The sequence below is a fragment of the Paroedura picta genome, chromosome 5 (assembly GCF_049243985.1).
Source record: "Paroedura picta isolate Pp20150507F chromosome 5, Ppicta_v3.0, whole genome shotgun sequence".
In the NCBI taxonomy this organism is placed as follows: Eukaryota; Metazoa; Chordata; class Lepidosauria; order Squamata; family Gekkonidae; genus Paroedura; species Paroedura picta.
The window spans coordinates 73409770-73435233 of record NC_135373.1 but is presented as its reverse complement, the minus strand read 5'-3'; the positions used below and the strand labels follow the sequence as shown (position 1 = coordinate 73435233).

Genomic DNA, 25464 nt, shown 5'->3' with positions numbered 1-25464 from the left:
ATTGTTTTGAGTTCAGAAAAAGCAACAAGAAAGGTCATTGCTAAAATTCTGATAACAAGAGAATTATTTCTGATTGCTGCAGAATAAGACAAAGAAAAGCTTTTTCACTTGTTGCATTTCAAATATAAGCTATACGTAGTATTAGGTATCTGGCCAATTATGCTTCTGCCACCTTCCCCAGCAATTGTTCCAAATCAAAACAATTGGGAAGCATATTTAATAAAAAATAGCTCACTATCCTTGAGGCAGTGTGTTATGTCTATTGCATGAAAACAAAAGGTTTCAAAGAAATGAGATGATTAACAATAGTCTTATTTTTGTTTTAAAACGAGCAAGAAGCAGAAGAGTAATATAAAACAAAAAAGCTAATTGTGTATCATTTACTGCCATTGGTAAGCTTGTTCATTTAGTGCGACTATTGTGCACTAAGAAATACTGTAGAGGCTAAGTCACAAATGTTGTTGTTGTTAGGTGCGAAGTCGTGTCCGACCCATCACGACCCCAAGGATAATGATCCTCCAGGCCTTCCTGTCTTTTATCATCCCCCGAAGTCCATTTAAGTTTGCACCTACTGCTTCAGTGACTCCATCCAAGCCACCTCATTCTCTGTCGTCCCCTTCTTCTTTGGCCCTCAATCGCTCCCAGCATTAGGCTCTTCTCCAGGGAGTCCTTCCTTCTCATAAGGTGGCCAAAGTATTTGAATTTCATCTTCAGGATCTGGCCTTCTAAGGAGCAGTCAGGGCTGATCTCCTCTAGGACTGACCGGTTTGTTCGCCTTGCAGTCCAAGGGAGAGCACCAGAGTCCAGCACCAGAGTTCAAAAGCCTCAATTCTTTGACCCTCAGTCTTCCTTATGGTCCAACTTTCGCAACCATTGCAATTGGGAATACCATAGCCTTGACTAAACGCACTTTTGTTGGCAGGGTGATGTCTCTGCTTTTTAGGATGCCGTCTAGATTTGCCATAGCTTTCCTCCCCAGGAGCAAGCATCTTTTAATTTCTTTTCTGCAGTCCCCATCTGCAGTGATCTTGGAGCCCAGGAAAATAAAATCTGTCACTATCTCCATTTCTTCCCTGCAATCTTGATCCCAATTTGTGACTCATCTAACCCGGCCTTTCTCATAATGTGCTCCACATACAAGTTAAATAGGCAAGGCGACAGTATACAGACTTACCAAACTCCTTTCTCAAGGTCACAAATAGTTATCTACATTGATGTTTACTATCAGTTTCTACTTCACTGGAACAGGCTGGGGAGTTATCTTGGAAATTCAGATGGTCACAAAATTATTTTTGTAGCATGGGTGTTTAATGGTTTTACCATTCTTGCAGTTTAGAATATGAAGAATAAAGGCCATGCAAGTAGTTTGCCAAAGCCATTAAATCTGAGACCAAAGAGCTTTCATTGCAGATGGAGGAGACCACAGTCTATTTTTGTCTGTATTAACCTCAAAACATATGCTTGGGACCCAAATACCTGCTTAAGCTGAAGGTATGGCATGCATTTCAGTTTTTGCTCTAGCTGTGTGGGATAGAAATATTAGGTTTGAAGGGCTGGTGTTTAAGTGCATATCACTAAAGGGTTCTTTCATTTCATTAAATTTGAATTTGATAGGAAAATAGCAGTTACCTAACTATATGCATGGAAAATTCAGGCATAAGATCAGTCATAATGGAAGTTCATAGGATCAAGGCACAGAAATATTTTTAGGTGCAGACAACGTTATAAGAACACAAATAGAAGAAATCTTGAATCTGTTCCCTTTTCAGTATTAAAAGAAGATAAAATTGTTTTCTGAGAAACTATACCAATTTAAATCCTATTCAGTTGTATATAAGTTTATTCAAAAGAGAGCCAAGTCCCATCAAAAAACATCCACAAATTCCCCTCCCTTTTTTTACGAGATCGGATTTCTCTCTCTCTCTCTCTTTTGTGCGCTGATATCACTGAAACAAGTTAACTTCTTTCACTTTTCAATGAATGAAAATCATTTATACTTTTAGAGGGAAAGGGAGGAAATCATCAATGATATCATTTTACTCCAAAAGCATTTTTAAAAAATGTTGAGACGGCAGAAGGAAAAGCTGGTTATTTACAGTGACCCAGTATTTTAAGAGTTTTCTTTTCATTTTTCTTCCACCTGAACTCCTGCTCCTCCTCTTTGGCATTCTAAACTCATTTAGATGGAAGTCCAAATTCCCCGTGGCCCCATTAAATATGTTGCTAAGCATAGAGTCCAGCAGCCGCTGTAAACAGGAGGCTTGGAGAGGAGCCAGCTTTGAAAGTTGTGTGTAGGTCAATGCATTTTAAACCTCCACATCACGAGAGAAGAAAGCAGCTTTGCAAATGGCTTCAAAGCAAAGCCTGTTCCATTTTTTTTTAGAAGAGACAGAATTATCTCCAGAAGAAACAGAATTATTGAAACCCACAATCAGAACAACATCTGACTCACCCACCCCCCACCCCCAGCCTTCTACCATGGCTGGGGCACCTTGAGCTAAGAAATGTGCATGAGGGAAGGTGCAAGGTGGACGTGCAGGTGCTTCTTTGCTGTACGATTTATTGGGACTTTGGGAAGGAGAGCTCACTGAGTATCTACTCAATGAAATCCTTTCCTTAGAGAAGCCCACTGAGTCGTACCATCCCTTGGCTTTCCCACGACAGCCACATCAAGACCTCTCAAAACACATTTCAAAAGTATTTCAAACTAAATAATTTTATTAAACTATTAGTAAATTTAGTAGAAGGTGAAATAATTATCTCAGTAAATAAATATAGATATTTTATTATTTTATGTGATTCTAATGCTGTCCTGTGCAGCCCTGATTTTATATTGGTTTGGATGCCCTCTCAAGGATACAAGGGGGATTCATTTTTGCCACTCCCCCCTTTCCTGGAAGATGCCTCATTCCCTCCCTCACAATATGCCATGGAGTCCCCAGAGGCAGCATTTCAGAGGGTGGGAGAGAAGAACTGTTGCAAATCTCCTTGTGCTCACAAAAATGCTAGGCAAGAAACACCCATTGTGGGTTTGATTTTACACAGTAAATTAACTGGAATTCATTTTTAAAAGCTTCTGAAATTACTATAAAGTGGATGTTTAAACAAAAGGACCCCTTAGCTGGCACTGCAAGTTTCGCAATGCAGTTTTAAATAGATCTACACCCTTCTAAATGCATTTAAGTCAATGGGCATATTAGGGCATAACTCTATTTAGGACTCCAGTGTCAGCCAGATGGCTTCATTTTGCCTGGTGCTGTAGCCCTTGCACAGCTAGCCAAGGCCTGTGCCAAATACATTGCCACACTAACCTACACCATCTTTTGTCTATGCAGTTGTATAAAATAATTCACATGAATAAAAATCAATCCTTGAATTAGGAAGGACAGCTTTCTCCCAGTGCTACTTACACATCCTGAGGTGAGTATCACATGGTGAATCCAATATTATCTACTAACCGAAACAAAATCATTATGAACAGTAGTACCCTTACGAGGGGAATCGGATCTCATATTAGTATTAAATATGGATTAAATAGCACATTTATTTATATTATTCACAGATCCCTAGCAGAATCAATCCTTTTTTTAAAAAAAGAAATACCATTCTGGAATGACTGTACACAAAACGAAAGAACAGAAGAAAAAGAGTTGTTGTTTCTTTTGTACCCCACTTTTCACTACCAAAGAAATCTGAAAGTGGTTTGCCTTGCCTTCCTCTCCCCATGACAGACACCATGACTGTTTATGCACTGGAGGTTTTATGCTGGGCTGCAGGCTGGAGTTTTAGTCGTGGCAGGTTGCCCCACCTCTTCCTGCATCCACACGGGGGAGCATTTGGCTCGGTGCTCCGCATCTGCCCCCAATTTTTGCTCCTGCACGGGAGCTGGGGCAGTGACGTTCCCAGTGCATAAACGGTCCATGTGAGGTAGATGGAACTGAAAGAGCTCTGAGAGAAACTGCTCTATGAGAACTGCTCTGGCAGGACTGAGACTAGCCCAAGGTCACCCGGCTGGTTGTGTGTGGAGGAGTGGGGAATGAACGTGAGGGGCGGTGAAAGAAAGAAAGAAAGAAAGAAAGAAAGAAAGAAAGAAAGAAAAAAGAAAGAAAGAAAGAAAGAAAGAAAGAAACCTGGATCTCCAGATTAGAGGCCACCACTCTTAACCACTACACCAAGCTGTGATGCTGTATTAGGAATTCTCTTCTTATATTTAAGTGTGTATTCACTAACTCAAAGCAGGAGGTATGTTTCATATTTCTAGGCACAAACTCAATGCAGGTGTCATTTTGTGGTCTACTTTCTCTCACCTCCCTACCCCAACTCCTTGCTACCTCTCACCACCCAGACTCTGGGTTCCTTCCCACTGCCCAAACTCCCTTCCCCCACCCAGACTTCCTGCTGTCTTCCTCCCACCCAGATTCCTTGCTGCCTCCCCTTCCCCATCCAGACTCCCTGCTCCCTCCCCCCTCCACCCCACCCAGACTCCTTGGCCTTGGCAATTCCTTGGGCAACTCCTTGGCCTTCCAAGGCCTTGGGCAGGGTGGCGCTGGCCCGCCAGGCCTCCACGCCGCCTCATGATCTTCCGAGGCCTTGGGTAGAGTGGTGCTGGCCCACCCGGCTGCTGTGCCACCCAATGAGCTGCCCAGGCCTCGGGCAAGGTGGCACTAGCCCACCAGACTTCCCTGCAACTGTCCAAGTCTCCTCGAGCAGTGTGACAGTGGCCTGGCCTCCTCCCGCAACAACCCACACTGCCCTAGCCGGCTGCCTGCCATGGCGCCCAGCAGCTTCCCCGGCCTCTTCTGGCACACTCCCTGGAGCAGGACTACGGACATCATGTCCCTACCCATTTCCATCTCATGGGCCATACCAGAAGATGTGTTCCACATGAATAAGAAGATTTTACTACCTGAAGGTATCTCAAAGCAGCTTACAATCACCTACCCCTCCTATCCCCACAAAAGAGACCCTGTGAGGTAGAGGGGGCTGAGACAGCTCTTAGAGAACTGTGACTGTCACCCAGCTGGCTACATGTGCAGGAGTGCAGAATCAAACCCAGTTCTCCAGATTAGAGGCTGCTCCTCTTAACTACTACACCAAAATTGCTCTCACTACAACAAGCTGGTGTAGAAACAACAGACAACACAACAAATATATGTGTGTAAATGACATAGGATTATACTACTCAGTAATGTTGAAGATGAAACTCAAATACTTTGGCCACCTCATGAGAAGGAAGGACTCCCTGGAGAAGAGCCTAATGCTGGGAGCGATCGAGGGCAAAAGAAGAAGGGGACGACAGAGAATGAGGTGGCTGGATGGAGTCACTGAAGCAGTAGGTGCAAACTTAAATGGACTCCGAGGAATGGTAGAGGACAGGAAGGCCTGGAGGATCATTGTCCATGGGGTCGCGATGGGTCGGACACGACTTCACACATAACAACAACAACAACTCAGTAATGTGCAGACACTAATAATTTTCAAGTGAGACCTTATGAACTGTGGAGGCACACCTTGCCCTAATATCCAGTAGTCACAAAGAACAACAAAAAAAAGAGGGGTAGACAAATAACAGAACTTCTCAGAATCGTTACAGTTACCATTACTGAAGTCCTGGTATCCAAACCTGCCTTAATTTCACTTTTGTAAATTGGCCGGGCTACCGCACTGGTCAGAAAGAGAAGCCAAGACCATGCTGCAAAAAAACCTTCTCAAGATATGGGACAAATGCACAGAACAATCAAAACACACATGGATTACAGAGTGTATCTCACTTTCCTTGATTAGTACACCCTCCATCGGAACAAAACATTATAATTAGTGGCAGCAGCAATGTTGTCAGAAATGCTGTGAGAGTGTCTGAGAGTTAAGCTATGCTACCATTAATCTCGACAACCCTGGTTTTATTTTCTACAGTGTTGCTTGAGATGGTAGCTATTTTGGAACTGTGTCAGTGGCCACTGCTCTGGTGGAGTCACAGATCAGCCAGCCTGACTCACGGTGACTGACAAATATGTTAATAGGCAATGGATCACCAAGTCAGCAACATTTGCCATGAAATTAGTGAAGGGCTAAGCTTCGGGTACATAAATTGTTGCACTCAGTCACCTCAAACAAAGCTTTCTTCCTTGGTATCAATAGTGCATGTCTGTAATGGATCAGCCATTAATGGATCAGCCAGCTCCAGCAGAGAAAATTAATGCAAAGAACTCAGGGAAGGAGGCAGCCAGCAGACCTGACCCAGACCCGTATTCAGTAGCAGAAATACTGCAGGAGGAAACAGTCTCTAAGGGGCCAGATGTAGGTAGTCAGTGAGTCATTGGCCAGTCAGTTCACCTCCCTTGTCACCAGAGCCTTGGGAACGTTGTAGGAGGATGATAAGGAAGGAACTCTAAGTCACTAGGCAAAATGCCTATTTGGCAGCACAGAACTGGCTCAGCATCAATGATGCTGAATACTTGCAGGAGCAGGTCTGAGGCAGCTGGCAGGTCCAGAGTGTGATGTTTAAAAGCAGCAAATAATGGCATGGCTATATGAAAGCAATGTTAATTACTGACCTTGCAGCCTGTCTCCTGGACTGATTTCTTCGTCTCTGACCCTGGGCTGCATTCCAGATACTCTGCTCTAGGATTTCCTGTTGGACTTGAAGCTATGAGTTTGTCTAATTGCTTTTTTGAACTTTGGAATGATATTTTGACAAACACTGATGTAGAGAAACTACCTCTCCTGCCTGCCTGCCTGCCTGCCTGCCTGCCTGCCTGCCTGCCTGCCGTGTGTCTACAATCAGGACAATGTCCAAGGGTTAGGATGGTTTGATTTAATGACTTAATAAACACTTTCTTAATAACATCAAACTTCTAATTAAAACTGGATTCCCAAGTGACCTATTTGGTAACACCTTAAGGAGTATTCCTGCTTCTGAGTAGCAAAGCATTAGTTGTTTTCCATATTACTTTCATCTTTTAATTTTAATCAGTAAATAATATATTCTTGCAGGCCCTGCGGAAAGCTGGTAAATCCTGCAGGGCCCGCAGCTCACCCGGGAGCTCGTTCCACCAGGTAGGGGCCAGGACCGAAAAGGCCCTGGCCCTGGTCGAGGCCAGGCGCGCTTCTCTAGGGCCAGGAACGATCAGGAGATTTTCCCCCGCTGAGCGTAAAGCCCTGCGGGGGATATAGGGCAGTAGGCGGTCCCTCAGGTATGTGGGTCCCAACCCGCGTATAGCCTTAAAGGTCAAAACCAGAACCTTGAACATGATCCGGGCAGCAATTGGCAATCAATGCAGCTGCCTCAGCACAGGCTGGATGTGGGCCCTCCAAGGTGTACCAGTGAGGACCCGAGCAGCTGTGTTTTGCACTAGCTGGAGTTTCCGGATCAGAGACAAGGGTAGGCCAGCGTAGAGCGAGTTACAGAAATCTATTCTGGAGGTGACTGTCGCATGGATCACTGTAGCCAAGTGGTCAGGGGACAGGTAGGGCGCTAGAAGTCGGGCCTGGCGAAGATTGAAAAACGCCTGACCCGCTACTCTCTTGACCTGAGCCTCCATAGTCAGGGAGGTATCAATGGTCACCCCCAAATTCCTGGCCTGGGGCGCGATAGTAAGTTGCGTTCCTGCCAGGGTGGGTAAGCGCGCTGCCTGGCCCTGCCCTCTGCCTCCCAGCCACAGGACCTCCGTTTTGGAGGGGTTGAGTTTCAGGCGACTCTGCTCGAACCATTCAGTCACTGCTTCCAAACATCTGGCGAATGGTTCTGGGGGGGAGCCTGGGCAGCCGTCCATGAGGAGATAGAGCTGGGTGTCATCAGCGTACTGGTGGCAATCCAGCCCAAAGCTCCGTACCAGTTGGGCCAGAGGGCGCAGAAAGATGTTGAATAACGTGGGGGAGAGGACTGCGCCCTGCGGTACCCCACAGGGGAGTCCGTAGGAACTCAAGAACTCTTCCCCCACCGCAACCCTCTGGGTCCGGTTCTGGAGAAAGGAGCGTATCCAGCGCAAGGCTGTGCTCCGTATCCCCGTGCCGGCAAGGCGATGGATCAGAAGGTCGTGATCCACAATGTCAAAGGCTGCCGATAGATCCAAAAGGACCAACACGGCCGACCCGCCTCTGTCCAGCTGGCGACAGAGATCATCCAAAAGGGCGACCAACACCATCTCCACCCCGTGGCCAGGACGGAAGCCCGACTGATATGGATCGAGTGCCGATATCTTTCCATATGATAAAATGTGTACTTTATTGGCAAACAACATACTTCTTAAAACAGGATGTGATTGGTTCAGATCTCTGGAGGGGAGGCAGAATTTTGCAAGATGATTGGCACAAGAATTCTAAGGGCTGTCTCTTCTGGCAGTTGCTGGGCAACTTCTTGGCCAATTCCTCTTCTTGGTGGCTAGTGTGTAGATAAGATACTACTTGCCATGGGGAACTACATGGGGATGACAGGGAGGGTTGATCTTCATTCATGAGAAATGACACTGAAGGGTTGATGGAAGTTAGAATAAGTCTGCCAGGTTCTCCCTGGCCACCTGCGAGGGCTAAGAGAATATGATGGCCAGATTCAGGCTAAAAAGATTTGGGGATGGGGCCTAGGGAGGACAGGGACCACAGTGGGCACAATGCCATAGATGCTGCCTTCCAAGGCATCCATGATCTCTTTTGCCTGGATATCAACTGTAATTTCAGAGGATCCCCAGGTCTCACTTGGATGTTGGCATCCCTATGTTAGAACAACGCAGAAAAAATTAAAACAAAGCCAGCTAGCTTGTCATTTAGATAGAGCCTTAAATAGGTGGGTTGAGGGGAGTAAAGTCACAACATTTGAAGAACTGAAACAACTAATAAGCTTAGAACAGTTCTACAAGCAAGTTCCTTCACCGGGTTCCTGTGAGATAATAATATTAAAAAACAATAGCTATTTATTTAGATTTTTATACTACCATGAGTCTTCAAGAGGGGTGGTATATAAAATATAAATAAATAAATAAATAAATAAATAATTTAGGTAGGAAATACCATATGCATCACTATAGGATGGGTTTGATTTGTGTTGGAAGTAGTATGTGTGAAAAGGATCTGGGGGTCTTAGTAGACCAGTCACTGAATATGTCAGCAGTGTGACTCGGAGGCTAAAAGAGGCAGATGGGATTTGGGGCTGTATTAAAATTAGTATAGTGTCTAATTCACACAAGGTGATGTTACCACTTTACTCCACTCTCACTTGGAATATTGTGTTCAGCTTTGAGCACCACAACTGAATAAAGATGTAGACAAACTGGAGCATGTCCAGAGGAGAGCTATGAAGATGGTGGGTGGTTTGAGGAAAGGCTGAGGGAGCTTTGTCTGTTTAGCCTGAAGACAACTAAACGGTCATATGATAACCATTTTCAAATACAAAGGGCTGTCATATAGAAGATGGAGAAGAGTTGTTTTCTATTGCCCCAGGAGATCAGACAAGAACTAATGGGTTAAAATTAACTCAAAAGAATTTTCAGCTAAACATCCAGATGAAGTTCCTAACAGTTGTTAGATCTTTTTCGTTTTAGTTGAAGTTGTTGAGCCCTTTTAAAAACTCAGAAAGACAATGAGACATTTTACAAAAAGTAAAAGGATAGTTGGAATTAAGTTTTTATATATAAATCAGTTATTTAAAATTAAAAGCACTTAGTTAAAGGGTTTTTTTTTTATGTTGATAGGTTTATTCTTGGTGGATGAGATTTCTTGTAAACAGAGAGGCTTCATTACTGTGTTTATCCCAAAAATGCCTGATATTCTGTTTTTTTAAAAATCTATTTATGTTCCACTGAAGTTCCCTGGCTTCTACAAAGCGGGCACTCTTTCCTAGTACATCCACTTTTCCTTTTTAGAAGAACCAGTATCCCTCTGCCTTTTTAAGAGTGTGAAGCTCTTTCTCATACACGAGTCTGATAAAATACACACTCCTGATTCTCCTTTCTAACTAGGCAGGAATCCTTATTCTCTCATTAGAAAAATTCTCCTTCCAGTGGAGAGTTAATACCTCACTGCCCAAATCCCTACTGCCAAATTTCTGCCCTAGTTATCCAGGCACTGTACAGATTAACTGTCAGTAGAAAACTCAGTAGTCTAACTACAGTACTCTAATTAGTTTCTTTTCATGGCAGGTAGTCAACTAAGGATCGGTCAGATTGCCCTCTGAACAAGCATCTGAGTTAGAATCAGAACCGGAACAGACTCTCTGTTCAGCACACAGCTCCTATATCCATTCCCTTTCAACTGTTGCTGGCCAGCTGGAGCACTCAGAGCAGCCTGTCACTCTGGCTTTCTCTTCCTAGTGAAGATTCTTAACCGATCACTTCCTGCTCCTGTTATTTCAGCACTTGGAACCTGACTTTCAGAATGCTGTCTGTCACAGCTCTTTGTGTTTTATGACAGCTCTTTGTATTTTATGTTTATGCCTTAATTATATGTAACATTTGAGGAAATGTGTTTCAATGTATCTGAAGGAATGTGTATCTATACATGCTAAGTCTATTGTTTCTTGCTTATACCTAGAATTGAACCCTTTTTTATGTTGGGAGGTGCTCACATCTGTTTATTAACTCTTGTATTTTTATGATAATTTACTCCCATTCACAGATCTTACCAACTGCCTTAATCCAATCTCAACTATAATTACTTGGTTACTTATGCATCTTGACTCTAACTCACACTTACTAGTAACTAAACCCTCCCCCCTCTACCTATATGTAATGGTTGAGGAAATTCCTTGTCACTGTATCTGAACCAGTGTCATTGCATGTGAAAACTTATACCCTGAATGAAATTTTGTTAGTCTTAAAGTTTCCACTGGACTTAAACTTTGTTCTGCTGCTTCAGACCAACTCAGCTCCCCATTTCAATATGTGTAATAAGATATATATAAGATAAATATAGTGGGAATGAAATTACAAAAATGAATTTTATATCAACATTTGATAATTATCAAAGACTATTCAGTGATTATAGATGGGGACATGAATCATCTATGCCAGTCATGCTGTGCAATCCTGGAAATGTACAGAATCCATAAAGTTTATCACCCCTATAAAAACTTTGGGGCTCCTTTTATGCATATGCCTTATTTATCTCCAAATTCTGACACTGTAATGCCTATAATGTACAACTTTTTTATTTATAAATCAATATACAAATCTTATACTCTCTGACCCATAGAGAGTGCTTCAACTAGAGAATTAAAAAAAAAACACATAGCATTCACAGTAGCTTCCTGGAAACAACAATAATCAGATAGCTGGATAAACAGAAAGGGAAAGAGGAAGAAGATAGATGTAGTTGAGCAAATAGAAAGACTCCAAGCAAAGGTGTCTGAAAGGAAATGCAAAAAATTTCTCTGTCAGCACTGAATGGCAACATGCTAATTACTGTGATGGAGAGTCAAACTGAAGCATGGACAACACAATTCACCAATTCTGTTTATTACAATTTCACAGCTTTTATACCTCCTCACCTTCCCTTTGTTGTCTGATATATAGAAATGTCTCCATTCTATTCAGCAGCAAATACCATCAATCACTCAATTTCATTTGGCAAAAGAACGCCAATTTAAGCATCATGCTAGTAAGGCTTTGCTCTCATGCAGGTACTCACGAAAAGCAGCTACACATGATGAATGGGCACAATGGCTACCAGTCTCTGGTATACTAACAATGTACATATAGCTGCTTTGCTCAGGTTGCCGCCCAGTTCAAACAAGACACTGTTCAAGGGCACAGTCCCATGGATGCATGATTTGCATTGTCAACAGCATGTTTAATTTAGGACTATAAGGCTTTTAATAAAATCTAGTGTAGGACACTCTGCAGAGGCAGGGAAGCTTTGAAAACAAAACCGTGACAAAATGCCTAGAGTCCTCAGATTTTTTTTAAAGCAAAAGAGTCGTTCGGAAATTTAATCCACACAGTTCATTCATCTCTCCTTTTGAAGCATCTGCTGACACAAAGTTTTTTTTCTTTAAAACAATCCTTTCTTATCTAGAACTACTCCTACTGAATGAGCACTAATGAACAGCTAACAAACAGCATGATAGACCAAAAGATTCATGGCTGTTGTCCCACAGGTATCATTTGAACCAATAGAATTTCAGTTGCACAATAACCTCCTAATGGCAAGTGATTAAAAACAAATGCAGCTATCGATAACAGGAAATAGTTACCTTCTATAAAAATATGAGCCATGTGCTAATGGTGGCTTTATAAAAATTTCCTGAGGCCTTATAACTGCCAGCATTGTCTACATATACACTTAGAAATGATTTTGCTAAACAGAAGAAGGGGGGGGGGAGTTCAAAGCATGCTAAAAGCACACAGGTGTGCTTTCATTCATATATATTTTATCACACAGCACATAAAGTATACATTTTATAGCAATATAAGGTAGCCCAAGTCTTTAAAATATTGTCACTACATAACAATCACCCATAACATTTGTGTCTGGTCATAAATATACTGAGCTAAAATATAAAACTTATGCATTTAGAAAGAATATTTATAACGATGTTAATATGCTCCATAGCCAATGAACTGTAAAACAGTAACTATTGCAAATTGCATTTCCTTCTATGGGTAGTATATAAATAAATATTAAAATTATAGAAGTAACATTTATTGTTACTTCAGTAATGAAAGCGCTGAATTTAAATAAATGCACACAAATTCCGAAAAATAAATTTGCCCATAAACTTCCATTGGTGGGAACTACTCTTGTCTATAATGCTTCAAGGAAAAACCCTATACAAGCAGCCCTACAAATAAAATGTGGCAGTCAACTTCAGAGAAACTGGGAAGCTTGCATAAAGTCTGGATGAAGAGTCTGAAGTTCAGTAATAGCAGAGAGAATTTCAGAAAATATATTACCAACAGAGATCATTAATGGTCAAAGAGGTATAGGGTTAGGACTGCAGTGTTGGGGACTGTGGCTTTCCCTTGTTTGGCCTGGAGACCCTGAAAGCCAAAGTACTTCTAGGGGATATAAGCAAGAAGCTCTTCTTATCCGGTGTCTCATTGTATTTTGCTTAATGTGAAAGTAAACAAGACTGATATAAAATGGATCCTCTCAGGAAACCATAGTCTGGAACAGAGGGCTGTAACAGTTTTTGCCAAACTTGACCCATATTTTATCAGATCTATCAAACTTGGCATGAGGGAATGGAAATGTTCCAACATCATTTAATGAAATAATGAATTACATGACTGCACAGTTGCTAGTTAAATCCTTTATGCCAATAAAATCAATGGGATCAGATCTAGTTCACAAATAATCCATACAATTAATACATTCTTGTAAACATCATATCTAAAGAAGGTCAGTATCCTGTTCTCCTTCAGTCTTTTACTTAACCCATGTTTTGAAATATATAGTTCAGTTTACATTATTTTACTTACATTTTTACATCCTTGAAGCAGTATCTGTATGGCTGATCAGATTTCCGATTTCTCAATCAAATATTATACCTACCTATACTTTTTTCATAACATTTCCTAACAGCACACAGTTCCTATTCAATCAGCCTTAGATCTTCCTTGGGCCAGCAAAATTACTGAATCAAATGCTTTTCAATAATACCTTGTAATAGGGAACAGAGGTGCCACCAACAACCCACCTTGAGAACCGGGTGGAGGTTAAAGCAGAAGTTCCACCCATACATGTTCCTAATCAAGTGTAGCATGCACCTATGTTAATATCATTTGGCTGAAGACCAATGATGGAGGACCTCCTGCAACCTTGATCCATCCCTGTCAGGCAGCACCAATACCCCAAGCTCATGGTCTCAGCCTTCTCAATTGTTGCAGTTGCTCATGTATCTAAGTTATGTTGCTGTTGCCTATTAACTGAAATGATTGTTATGCTCAGTTCTCAATTGTTAAAAGCAGTTTAATGTAGATTCTATTTTATTGGTTCTATGTACATCGCCCCGAGACATCATAGTGAGGAGAAGTATATAAATTGAATAAACAAGCAAATAAATATGACACTGAGGGAAGGTGTTAGATCTCAGTGATTTAAAAGAATCCAGTTCCAACAAGATACCAAGCTTAATATATGGAAAAACAAATTTGGAGTAGTTGAAAAACCATTTTTGATATCCTTAAATTGCTGCCATTGATAAATGTTACTGAGTTAGGGGGACCAATGTTACAACACAGAGTAAATTGTTTGTTGTCGGTATTATCCAATGTATTTATTTAATGGTGCAGTAGAACATGTGATCTGTATGTAAGGTGACACTCATAATTGTGAACTTTAATAGACTCTCTGTATTGGGTGTTTGAAGTGTACACTTTTATTATAAGTAACATCTGGAACAGCTTCACTGTATAATATAAAAAGCTAAGGCCTAGGTGGGTGGGGCCAGTCTGATCTTTGGACTAATAGGGAGGTGTTTTGCTCCTTCCAATTGATCCAAAGATTGGACTGTCCCCCCCCCAGATTTGGGACCAATAGGGAGGCAACACAGGCCACCCACCCCCCAGCCCAACCAGGGGCAAACTGGCAACATTGCTGTCAGTCTGCCGCTAACCACTGCAAGGAGAAGAGGTTGGTAGGTCTGCTAAGGGGGGGGGGTGAGAACTAAGGTCAAGACTGCTGTGCACAGAGAGAGCTCCTCTTAGGGTTGCCATGTTCCAAGTGAGGCTCTCTACCCCACCTCCCTCACAGGGACTCTGCTAAGGGAAGAGGAAGGGAAGGTGATTGGAAACTGCTTTGAGACACTTGAGGCCTGTTGGGTGACTGCGGACCATTCCCATTTCTCTAAGACCTCTCACAGCCCCATATCCCTCACAGGTTGTCTATTGTGTGGACACAAAGGGAAAAGGTGTTTGTAAGCCGCTTTGAGACTCCTTTGGGTAGTAATGAGAGCCAGTTTGTTGTAGTGGTTAGGAGTACAGACTTCTAATCTGACATGCCAGGTTCGATTCTGCGCTCCCTCACATGCAACCAGCTGGGTGACCTTGGGCTCGCCACGGCACTGATAAAACTGTTCTGACCTGGCAGCAATATCAGCGCTCTCTCAGCCTCACCCACCCCACAGGGTGTCCGTTGCCGGGAGAGGAATGGAAAGGCGACTGTAAGCAGTTTTGAGCCTCCTTCGGGTAGGGAAAAGCAGCATATAAGAACCAACTCTTCTTCTTCTTCTTCTTCTAAACAGTAGGGTACAGAAATCCGGCACTTCTTCTTCTTCTAAGAAGCAACCGTGAAGAAAGCTTGTGGGCACAACATTTTATCAACAGTAAAAAAATGGAGACAGAAAGACCAGGGTGGACATCTGTGTACTGTGACTACCCCATGTGGAGTAGGGCAGGGGGACATTTTTTGTCTGTGGCCTAATTCACACGAGAAGGGAAATAATGCAGAACTGGGAGGAATTGGTTGCCATGTAATCTCCCCCTAAGAAGAGTCTCCAGTCTGATTTTCCCTTCACATATCTGAAGACATAGCTCTGGAAAGCCAAAGGTTAGTCCTCTCTCACACTCAACGGACATTCCAAACCACAGGTTCTTGACACCCATCTCTCCATACCCATGGCCTCATTTGTCACCATGCCACCACAACCTCCCACACAACACAAATTCAACCCTGTGTCCTTACAGACTGGACAACTCCTTCCCTTCCTCTTCCCACCACCAAACTCTAGCACCCATTGCATTCCTGGCTTTGCCCCTAGTGATTAAAATAAAGCCCATAATCCAGAAGGCTACAATTCCTAGATCCAAAGTAATTAATAGAATTTTAACAAATCCTTTTAAATGTATTTGTACTAATTTATAATATTCTTTGAACTGACTTACACTTTGTTCTTTACATACCAAAAACACAGAGCCCTGAGGTTGTTCTGACTTTGCTGGTTGCAAGGGAAACTTTATCCAAGCAAGAACTAAAGTGCTTTTAAATGTAAAATGTGTTTGCTTTCACATGAGTAAGCAGCCTGCAGCTACAAGCCAAGGAACAGAATGGACAGATAATGGTAGGTTTTCAAGCTCTCTTTTCAAAGGGGTTCTATTCCAAACACAATTTGCTATACAGGAACACAGAGAAATTACTGGCTTTGGAAGAAAACATGCATGAACTATTAATAAATCACCATTTGGGCACTTACATTCGCCAGCATTTCTTCTTTAAAATGGTTCTTACCTGCTGCCGTAGAATATTTTGCTTAGTGAATTAAACTTTGTGAGTATGGATGGATCACAAAAAACTGCAAACTAAACAAAACCCTGGACATTTTTGAATTACAGTGAATCTTTTAGTTTGTTTACCAGTTATATATTCATTTCATACATTGACACCAAAGACAGACTACTAAGTGTGCATGTTAAATCTTATGTCATATATTACAGAGGCAATGTGCCATGCAAGAAGTTTCCTCTAAGTAGTCTCAGTGTGCACGACCTAATGCAATTCCATTAGAAATCTAAGGAGGTTCACATATGAAACGGAATCCACAGAAATCACTTGGGAATTGAGGCTCCTCCTTAGTCTACTGTTTCTAGTGTCTGTGTTTTGAAGATATCCAATTTTTTTTTGTTACACAATGTAAAACAGCAAGATCAGGAAGAGAGAACCAGAAGTTCAGCTTTTGGTTGTGCAGAAATGCAGATGTGGTTCCTTAGCGCCATACATTTTGTAATGCTTTACTTGTTAAGCATAAACAAAATCCATTTTGATGGACATATGCTGCTACAGCTATCAATAACACTGACTTTTGACTGATAACTTTTTGTCTCATGAAGAACACAGTGACTATTTAGTTATTCTAAGGTCTTTATGTCATCCGTTTTAGTTTGACTGAATTATCTGTTGAGGGACAAGGCTAGAAGTGTAAGTTTGTTAGAAGATGTCACACACAAAAAACAGAGGTAAGATTCTCTAGTAAAGACAGTATATGAAAAGGGATCCAACAGTAGAGGGAAGAAACAAAGTCTACAGAAACTAAAATGAACTTTACTGCTCTGAGTTTATTTAATGCTCTGATCAAGTAATATTATGAACACGTCTATTGTGAACCTCAAATTTTTATGTTGTGAAAACTTTCTTCCAGGAATAGTTCTCATGCAGCAAATCTCAAGTAGGAAGATATTTTGGTTTCCCTTTAAAAGAGTTGTTACCTCTGGCAACTATACCACCTTGAAGGTAATATGTGGCATCAAGAAATGATGAATAAGCTTGATGTTTCAGTGCTCTATTAAAAACTGTAGAATCAGCAATATTAATACAAAACTGTATATCAAACCAACCTATATTAACCACCTCAGTTTTAACCTACAAGTTTGACAAATTTCTTAGAGCAAATACTAGTAGAATAAGTTTAAAGTTTTCCCACAATCTAAAGAACATGATCATAATTTTAAAAAATATTGTTTTCCACATGTAGATCAATCATATCAGGTATATTGTTAAACCTATATCATTATCGTCTATATATCTAATAACAGCATGTGCTCCCCATCTGCAGGTATCTAAACCCATGGATTGGTGCCACACTGATACCAAACAGATTTTCCTGCAAACCTGGGGGACACCCCAAGTTTGCAGAAAAATCTGAACTCACAAAAAGATGAATATGGGGTTTAAATTCCTTCCAAAAATAAGATAGTGTTATCTGTACATGCACAGACAACACAATGTCCTATACAGCTGGTAGAGCCCTGCAACAACAGAGGATGCAAGGAGTCTCTGCAGGCCTAGCGATGGCAGCAAAGGATGCTGGGAACCTCTCTGGATGCAAATGTGGCACCAACTTATGGAAGTCTCACCAGGCCCGGACTCCACTACTACTGGGGACAGGCCTAGAGCTGCATCTGACTCAGTGATAGGAAAGCAGGTACCACAGTTACCACAATTGGTAAGGAATTGGGGGGAGGGGGAAAGATGACAAGAAGGAGGGGGAGAAAGAGGGGGATTTTCAGAAAAGGATAATGAGAATTAAGGAGGGTAAGGGTCCATTAACAGAGAAAGGGAGGGGAAATTGATGGAGAATGGGCAAAAGAGATAGTAGGTAGGTTTCAGATAAGGAGTGGGGAAATAAAGAGTGGAATGTTTGTCAGAGAAAGGGAGAAGGAAGGAAGCAAAGCAGGAAAGAGATGCACCTTCCCCACAAGTTTCTTGTGGGCCCCCCACTTCTATATTCTAATGGCATAAATACAGCCCCATCTGTGAATATATAAGTCCATGAATTGGAATCACAGGTTAAAAAGATGGTATTTCTGCAAACTTGGGAGACTCTCTAGATTTTCAGAAAAATCTGAAAATGTTACAAAATATAAGTAGGAGGACTTCCTCCTTAATTTTCAACAGTGAAGATGGCATATATTACAAGCAATACTTGTATATATATTACAAGCAATATTCAAGATACTCTTGAATACAGGGCAATGTAGATAGGATGATTTTACTGTAAATAATTATTTAGTTGAATTCATTCCTTCAAAAGTTCATTTGTTAGATACTCCCCAAATTTTTGCATAGGCCAGCTGTACCATATTTAAATTATTGGTAAAGATAATATTATTGATGCAAATCACCTGATTGAAGACTCCTTTCCCCCCATGGGTTCAAATATTAAACGTGTGGGCAGGTATACTCTACTGATTTGAAGTTAACTTATGACTTAAATGAGTCCTAAGGGGTTTCTAATAGGCACATATGGTTCTGGGCCTTTTTTAATTTCATTATTTCCCATGGTAACTAGCTCACTGCTGAGTTCTTCTTACAATTATTTTCCCCCAATTAGATGGCATAGATCTACCCTGCAGCAATTTAAACAAAGCATGTGGGTAACCATTGAAATTCTCTAGCTGCAGAGAGAGCTATAATGGTCATCACCTTGCATATCTCTGAGAAAACTGCTAGAAAATGGATAAAATACTAAAAATGAATATTCTCTTTCTTCTTCCCATGCAGGAAATACTTTATTGTCCCTGTTCGGTTTTTTAATGCATTTAGTAACTATCTACAAAAAATACGAATTAAAAAAGTACAGCACCCAACAGAGATAATGAGCAAAGAAACAGATAAAATATTTTTGAAGCTTTACACTCATGGGGGATGTGGGCTGTCAGTTATTCAAACATTTATTTATAGAGTTAGCAATTAATACAGCTTGGGTCAGTTAACCCCCCCCCCAGCACCTCATTCTAAGGATCTTGTTGGCCTCAGAATGGGGAGGAGGGATTGACTAGGATCTTTTGTCCTCGTCCTCTACTTTTTCACAGGCATCTGCAAGAATTTCCATGCGGAGAGCATTAATACTCCTCTATGGGCAATATTAATAAATCAGAGCAATCACAAGTCACACAGCAATTCTCTGCTTAAAGCTGTTTTAGCACCACATATTAAGCAGCAAAATAATAAATCAACATATAATCCATCCATTTACTCATATTTGACTATAAGAAGACAACTAGACACATATTTTAAAGCCAAAATCTCTTAAGAAGAAGAAAAAAAAGAGCATATTACGAACTATTCCATGCTGCAATCACTGGCTTAATTTATTAACAGATTTCAGGTGGGTAACAGTGTTTTGGTCTGAAGCAACAGAACAAAGTCTGAGTCTGGTGGCACCTTTAAGACTATCAGAGTTTTATTCAGGAATCTAAGCTTTTATGTTCAAGCACCCTGGAAGGAGAACAAGGTAGGTCCCTCTATAACTCAGATCTTTATTATTGTCAAAGGTGACAGGAACAGGAAGTTTAGGAATCTGACTTGATTACTCCAAACTAAGCATAGCCCGTGCAGAAAGCTGAACTTGTGTCTGTATGCAAAAGCCTTGCCTAAAAGTGCCTCTGGACTTAAACTTTGTTTATCTTATTAATGTATCACAAGTCAAACCAACACAAAGTTGATGATCCTAGTCCAAGATGAAGGCCATAACTCTGAACACACTTCGTAGGAAGTAAATCCCAGTGAAATAAGTGACAGGATTTTTGGTAACATGTTTCTTAGAATTTAAGCACACTAGACAGAATTTAAACAACAAAAGTCCATCGTGCAGACCTAAACAGAGTTACCCTCACTACTGACTTAGAAGAGTATAACTGTGGTTAGGACTATCATTTCCTTTCCTACAGCCTACTTTCCTTCTCCATTCTGTCTTTTTCCTCCAATAGTAAGGTGATGATTAATTGATGAATACACTCAAGAGACAACATCCATATCCATAACATAAAGCCTGACTGGGGTTGTGGGAGGAATTGGGACTCATCGCCTATCTTACTGTATGGCCAGTCAGGTAGGCTGTCCTGCCCCTGGCTGCATCCCACTCCAACTTCTTCCATGTGGAAGAAGTGACATCCCGTGGTAAGTCAGGCAATGAGTGGGAACTGGGAGGGAGGGGGTAGAGCCTGAGACTATGGATCTGGGGGGAGGGACGAAGCCCCCACTATTACTCCCCCTTACCCAAGCAGCCCTGACATGGCTTCATCAAGCCTCATCAGGGCTGCTGAGGTCAGAGGGGAGGGAGCCTGCCCCCGCCAGTGCTCCCCCTGCCCCTAGCAGCCATGGCTATGGACTTTCAAGGCATCAGCAGGGCTGCCTAGGTCGGAGGGAGAGAGGGGAAGAACCTGCCCCACCAGGGACCCCCCCCCCGCCCTGAGTACCTCTGGCCACAGCATCGCGAGGCCTCAACAGGCCTGCCCAGATCGGGGGGGGGGGGGGGAGGCTAGCGACTATTGTATCTTTTAATACTTTCTTCAAGTTGTAAATATAAATAGGAGGCAGTGAAACTGCTCTGAGGATGCAGCAGTTACTCTCAAGTATACATGGGCAGCACCAGAAGAATTTTCATACTATGCATACTATGCACAACCAGGAACTCAAAACGAAAGGTAGGTAAACAGTGCTTGATCTACTGCAAATTTGTTTTTACAAGGGAATTTCCACCTCAAAATAAACATCCTGTTTGCTTCTTACGTTCCTACCTTCAATTCACCAACAGCATTTTCCATGTCAGTCATTTTTCACATATCTAGCAGGTACAAGTGGAAGTAATGTTATGAAAACATGTCCTATTAATTCAAAAATGCTATTTTATCTTTTTTTAAAACAAAAAAGATGTAGGAAACAGAACAGGTTCCCTTGTTTTTTGTTTCCTAATAGATACATGTTCTTAACTCTAACTGTATTGAAAGTGTGACAGCTTATTGCAAAGATCTATAGCAAAGAAAGACCTGCTTTTTTTGAACAAGGGAATGCCTATAGAATCGGAAAAATACAAAATATTTGTATTCAATGGGATTGGTATGAAGGTCTTTCTGCAGAAATTAGGCAGCAGAGCAGCTATTCCTCCAAGCCCAATTTATTACTATAAAACTTGGTCCTTTCTTTTCCTCCTGTTACAACCACAACCCTACAAACCCCCAAACAATTTCCCTTTACAAATGTTCCCCTTACAGTAAGGAAACAAGAATGAAAGAGCATTTCTAAAATATAACTAAACATTTTTGGTCTGTCCTCACAGCATATTAGGTCAGTGCTCAGTGGTTACAAATGAAAGACACTATTTTCTTCCTTAATGTAAAACCAAATTAAACATAACTGTGTCTAACCAATTTCAAAAAAACCTAGTAATCTTTACTAGGACAGTAAAATATTACTTTTTTAACCGTTCCTCTGTACATCTGCTGACCAGATACTTAAGATTGTATTTACAACTCCAGGAATAAGTATGGAAAACAACAATAAGAAAACAGCTAGATACAAAAATCTATGAATTCACTGGAACCTTCCCACTTCCAGAGTAATAGAGGTTCCTAAAGGTACTCCAGCATCTTCCTTCTCGGTATGACTGCATTATAACTAATGACCATTTCTCATAGGGCTCCCAAGCCCAATGGCAGCCCTAAGTGCCTACTAAATCTCTGAGCACCACTGGGAGGGGAAATGGCAACATCACCTGCACAGCTACATCAATGTAGGGTGTAACTCTACAAATAGCAATAAACTCTATGGTTTTTGCATATTCTCTAGAAATGATGCAGAGATGTGGCGAACATCACTTTCCTTGGCAATCTCATTCCTCACCTGTCTCCTCTTTCAAATGCCACAATGTCAACATTTCATTCATAATAAATCAATGACAAACCGATTCTCAAAGGTATGTGGAACACATATTTTCTCAGGAGCAACTTGATATCCCTCTCTGACACAAACATACACAAATTCCTTTCCCCCTGATTTCCCCCCTGCCCTCATCCCCCCCCCTTACCTCTCACTTGCCTGACCTCTTCCCTGGTCCCTACCCCTCCCCATCTCTCGGACACACACACAGACACACACAAACTCCTTCCTCCCCATTCATAGAATCATAGAATAATCGAGTTGGAAGGGACCTCATGGGTCATCTAGTCCAACCACCTGCACTATGGAGGACACTTACAACCCTATCGTTCAACAACTCCCTCCTCCTTCCCAGACTCACCTTCATGGCAGCATTGGTCCAGGTGGCCTCTGCGCTGCCCCTGACTGCCCAGGCCTTGGGCAGGGCCAGTGTTGGGCCAACAAGCCTCTGCACAACCCCACAATTGCTTATGCCTCAGGTGGGACCAGTGCTGGGCCACCAGGCCTATATAGTTGTCCAGGCCTCCATGTTGCCCTGTGACTGCTAAGGCCTTGGGCAGGGCCAGCACTGGACCACTAGGTCTCCATGCAGCCCCGCAATGGCCGAGGCCTCAGGTAGGTACAGTACTGGGTCTCCAGGCCTCCATGTTGCCCTGCAACAGCCATGGGGAGGGAATACAGATGTCATGTCTGTAGTTATATTTCAGGGGGGTTGCTAGCGAATGTGTTCCACATCAACGTCTGGAACTGTGGCTGCTAGAGAAATAAGCTTGTAGAATACCTCCTTATGGTATCAATGCTTTCAGACTATTTTTTGGTTTGATGGCTCTGTTTGCAACCTTATGGCAGGGAGTAAGAAATCTGCTAGTATCTACATAATACAGACAAGAATCAAAGGTTGCTATTTTTCTAGAAGAAGAGTTAAATATAGTTTTCTTGTTTATATTGCATGCCAAAGCATTCACTTTTTAAAAGAAGGAAAAAGTATTTGCAATTATAGAATCATAGAATCATAGAGTTGGAAGGGGCCATACAGGCCATCTAGTCCAACCCCCTGCTCAACACAGGATTAGCCCTAAGCATCCTAAAGCATCCAAGAAAAGTGTGTATCCAACCTTTGCTTGAAGACTTCCAGTGAGGGGGAGCTCACCACCTCCTTGGGCAGCCTATTCCACTGCTGAACTACTCTGACTGTGAAAAACTTTTTCCTGATATCTAGCCTATATCGTTGTACTTGAAGTTTAAACCCATTACTGCGTGTCCTCTCCTCTGCAGCCCGCAGAAACAGCATCCTGCCCTCCTCCAAGTGACAACCTTTCAAATACTTAAAGAGGGCTATCATGTCCCCTCTCAACCTCCTTTTATAATTCAAATGAATAACAAACAAGGATCTAGGGGGCGGAACCAGCTTCTCTCCCTGTGCCCATTCTTTCATCATCCAGGCAAGGAGGACAAAGCATCTCAAGCAAAACTTAAGTTCTCTCACAAGATGACCTTGAAAGACATGTGAACACTACAATCTGTAGCTCCCAGCTGATTTCCAGTTCTTATCTGAGGGACCGTACTGTGCAAACATGGCACAGCACAATTCAAAGCCAATTGGCTAGTCTCTGATTTGCATTCAGATTTTTGGAATTCACTAGTTGAACAAGTGATAATGTTTTGGCCTCTTGTGGCGCAGAGTGGTAAGCCAGCCATCTGAAAGCTTTGCCCATGAGGCTGGGAGTTCAATCCCAGCAGCCGGCTCAAGGTTGACTCAGCCTTCCATCCTTCCGAGGTCGGTAAAATGAGTATCCAGCTTGCTGGGGGGTAAACGGTAATGACTGGGGAAGGCACTGGCAAACCACCCCATATTGAGTCTGCCATGAAAACGCTAGAGGGCGTCACCCCAAGGGTCAGACATGACTCGGTGCTTGCACAGGGGATACCTTTACCTTTAATGTTTTGGAGTGAAAAATCATTCATAGACTCAATACCAGAAGCTATCTTGTCACGAATCTGGTAGATTGATTAAAATTAACACAAGCATATCCTCATCAGAAATTTCTTTTACTGGAGTTCTCAACTGCTCAATTACATCCAGCTTAGTTTTATTAAGATTTAATAGCCCATAAGCCATACACCTATCAATTCACAAATTTAAAATGACAGTAAAATAGAGGTTTGCTATTTCAACAACACAATTTTGACGTAACAGCTCAAAAACAGTCTTACATTATCAGGGAAAAATAAATATTTCTAAATCCATTTTCTCAAAAAATTATCTTTCTGCTTCATATTTTGGACAATAATAGAAAAAAATGGAACAGTTAATTCAGTTCTGCCATTTAGCAGTCACATTAACATTGGTTTGGAAGTATTTGAAAAAAAACAACCCTTCATCTGAGCTGTTGCCGTTGTGTGGCATCATGTAAGCATATATGACCATTAAATTAGGACCTGTTAAAACGCCAAAGTACAGAGGCAGATCAAATTCAGTGGGCTATTTAATTCCAAGGTGGAGTGGAGAACATTTCCTCCTAGTATCTCTTTTAAAGTCATTCCAATCATGTTTAAACAGTTCCTGTGTGAGTTGTCCTTCTGCAGTTAGGTTTTCTTATATAATCCCAGATGCCTCACTTTAGCATCTATATCATCAACTAAATGCAGCATCTTCTCAAGATGCTGCCCAGGTTTAGCACTCTTTTCCAAAACAAGTATTACTGAAGATAGAATTGGTTCTTTAAGGAAGATTTTGCATACAATCTTTCCAATTCAACCCCAACAGCCTTAGCAGCTGCAATCTTAATTACCCTTAATACCTGTTTGCCCGTTAAACTAGCAATAACTGTTGCATTGTCATTTTTGGTATCCCAAGCAGTTAGGATGGGTGGTTATTCTCAATAACAATCCATAAACTCTTTTTAATGAAACTGGTTTTCCTTCTCTCTCTCCAAATTGGATAGCTGCTTTCTGTGAGCCAATCTATTCAGTGACCATACTGTACTATCCCCGAGGTCACCATATATGTCCCTTTGTTCTTGCCTGCCTTGCTTCACTCCCAAGCCAAAGGTAATACAAAAGCATAACAATTCTCTGGTCTTTTCCTCCCATGCCCTTTTTTGACCCTTAGAGACTAGTTCTCCACCACCTACACTGAAGTTGTTCCTCCTAATCTGCATCTTCTACCATCCTCCCCCTTCAATGGTGTTTACTCTAGTCTAGAAAAATAAGTTGCTGTTAAAGTTTGATCACTGACCCATTATGCACGGGGGGTGGAATTGCGGTTACTAAAAACACCGATAACGCACGGTGCCGGCTGCAACCAGCCGCAGATTTGGTGCATGCCGCCGAAAAAGCCGCGTTAGCGAAACGCGGAAAAAAGCGCAGCTTCTGGGTGACCGG

General features: G+C 41.8%; 1 protein-coding gene across 2 annotated transcripts in view; it reads right to left on the bottom strand.

The window, feature by feature from the left end:
- The window catches only part of IMMP2L (inner mitochondrial membrane peptidase subunit 2), a 591726-nt gene that overhangs the window by 391738 nt on the left and 174524 nt on the right, over positions 1 to 25464 (bottom strand). The window lies entirely within an intron of this gene.